Source organism: Rhinopithecus roxellana, chromosome 5 (genome assembly GCF_007565055.1).
Source record: "Rhinopithecus roxellana isolate Shanxi Qingling chromosome 5, ASM756505v1, whole genome shotgun sequence".
NCBI classification, from domain to species: Eukaryota; Metazoa; Chordata; class Mammalia; order Primates; family Cercopithecidae; genus Rhinopithecus; species Rhinopithecus roxellana.
Genome location: NC_044553.1, coordinates 162,777,345 through 162,780,283, shown reverse-complemented (window position 1 = coordinate 162,780,283; position 2,939 = coordinate 162,777,345).

Below are 2,939 nucleotides of genomic sequence, written 5' to 3'. Positions count from 1 at the left end.
TGCGGGACCCAGGGACTGCGGGGAGGAGGCCCGGGGCGCCGGGGGCAGCCTGGGAGGGCGGGGCCGGCGGGGGCACCCACGGGGAGGGGTCGGGAGTGGAGTCCGCCCGGGAGGATGGGAGGCCCCGCAGAGGCGGGCGGGGGCAGGACTGAGGGGCGGGGTGGGTCCAGGGGACCATCCAGGGTCGGAGAGAGAGGCGTGGCGTGGCGGGGTGGGGGCGGGGCCTGGCGGGGTGGGGGCGGGGCCTGGCGGGGTGGGGGGCGGGGCACGGCCTTGGAAACATGTAGGAAGAGGTGAGGTCTCTGAGGACAGCAAGGGCAGCTCCTGCCTGAGCAAGGGATTGGGTGGGACCGGCTGGGGGGTGGGGAGCGTCTGTCCAGGGACTAGGGGGCAGCCAGAAAGGCAGGGACAGGAGCGGGGCGGGTCCTGAGCCACCCCGCGGCCATTGGCCCTCCGTGGTGGCCCTGGGTGTTTGAGTAGCTGTGACATGTGGTGCCTCGAAGACCGTAGTGCCCAAGGCCCTCCAAGACCTCAGCACAGTGGGGGCTCCGTGTCCTCTCAAGCAGCCTCCACAGCCCCAGTGCTCCAAGGCCAGCATTGCTGCCCAGGCCCTGCTGTCCCTCCATTGGGTGGCTAGAGGCAGGCAGAGCTGGACCAGCTCCACGTGTGCACGTTCACACACCATCCAGAGGGGCCCCCAGGGCTGGAGCCGGACCGCAGGAGTATCGCTGTCTTGGATAAACACCGCCATTTTAAGTTCCATTTGATTAAAAAACTGCCTAAATCCAACACATCAGCCTAATAGCTAATGTCAGCACAACCATAAACCACAAGTAACATCTCCAACCAGAAACATGCCAGCCTCGAGATAACCTCCCCTCCTACCGGAGACATTCCAACCCCGCAATAACCTTTCCCTCACATAGAACATTCCAAGCCTGCGATAAGCTCCCAGCTTCCTAAACCCTTAAAGATCCTTAGTCTGTAAGAGAGAACGCTCCTGACCAAAATCGGCCAGAAGTCCCTCTCAGGTTTATTCTCCAAAATAAACTGGTCTTTGACTGTTGAGCCACTTTTCATGTTTCTTTCCTCTTTAACTCCTACAGAGCCCACCCCACTTCACTCCCGTGAGAGCCCAGGAGGGCAGGGCAGTGGCGGGTACAGCGTCCCAGGAGGGTCCCAAGCTGCAGGCTTGCTCCCAGGTGGACAGAAGATCCATGGCCTCCTCACCTCCTGGCATCTTGACTGCCTGGGGCACTGATGCCCTTTGGTGGGAAACTGTGTGTTGCCCCCGGAAGGTGCCAGCACTTGACAGATTCCATAATAAAAATTATTATTATTATTCTGTTACCTGGAGTCCAGTAGCAAGATCTTGGCTCACTGCAACCTCTGCCTCCCAGGTTCAAGCAATTCTCCTGTCTCAGTTCCCCGAATAGCTGGGATTGCAGGGTGCGCACCACCATGCCCGGCTTTTGTTGTTGTTGTTGTATTTTTAGTAGACACAGGGTTTCACCATGTCGGCCAGGCTGGTCTTGAACTCCTGACCTCAGGCGCTCCACCCGCCTCAGCCTCCCTAAGTGTTGGGATTACAGGTGTGAGCCACGGCACCCAGTCCCATAGAATTATTTTGGTAGCAACAGTGCAAAATTAATCTTGTCTGCAGAGAAGCAAATGCATTCTGCCCAGCAAGAGTCTGTTAGTTTTCTGGGACTGCAGTAACAGAATGAGTGATTTACAGTGCAACGAGGTCTACTTCTCACAGTTCTGGGGGGTGGAAGTCTAAGGTCAGGGTGTCACGGGTTGGTGTTTCCTGTGACCTGTCTCCTGGGCGAGCAGACGGTGCCTGCTTGCTGTGCCTCACCGGGTCTTTCTTCTGCGCAGTCATGCCTCCCTGATGTATCTCCAGATGTCCAGACTTTCTCTTTTCATAGACATACCAGTCATATTGAATTTGGGGCCTCATTTTAATTCAACCATCTCTGTAAAGTCTATCTCCAAATACAGTTGCATTCTAAGACATTGGGGTGTGGGGGACTTCAACATTTGAATCTAAGGGAGACAATCCAGCCCATCACAGCCCCCTGAAAATCCAGTTTCGTGTTCGTTGGCTGGTTTGTTTATTCTCTGGCTGCTGTGTGCAGAGAGACCGAGGCAAGAATGGGGTCAGGAGGGCTTTGGGCAGGGTGGGGGAAGAGCTGGGGATGGGAAAGTGCGAGGTGGGAGGGCTGGGAGCACAGGTTGGAGCTTGGGGGGTACCAGCTGAAGAGAAGAGGAAGGGTGACTCTCCTGTCTTTGGCCAGAGCAGCCACAGAATGGGGATGTCCTTACTGAGAAAGCAGGGGCCGGAGTGGGGCTTGGGGCCGGGCAGAGGGAAGCAAGGTGCGTTGGACGCATCCTGCTTGGGGGCCACCTGGGCAGGTTCGAGGAGACTCGGCTGCGCGTCCTGCAGTCAGCGGCACAGGGACGACAAAGTCACGACAGCAGCGAGGTGTCAGCAGAGACAGAGGCCCCAGTCTGAGCCTGGACATTCCAGCCTCAAAGGCCAGGAGGAGAGAACCCAGGACCGCGAGGGGAGGCGGCCAGGAAGCGATCTGCATGTGAAGTCCCGGGGCTTGGTGAGGGAAGGCCAGAAGCTGGCCATGTGTGGAGCAAGGTGGAGGCTGCTGCGGCCTCACCCCAGGTGAGTGGCGTGGAGGGGCAAACTCTGTCCCCCTGGAAGGACACTTGGCCATCGCTGTGCTGCCTGCTGCTGAAGGAACTGCTCTCCACCAGGGGCTGGGTTAGGAAGGTGCAGGATGTGCCGGTCGCTCCCTGGCTCCTAGCCCCCTGGCTCCCCAGGCGGTGTAGTGCCAGGAGAGGAGTCCAGGGCACCTGGGCAGCCCCAGCCAAGTCCCCAGGTTCTGCCCGCCCCTCCTTTATTTCTGATTGTTCAGAAAAAT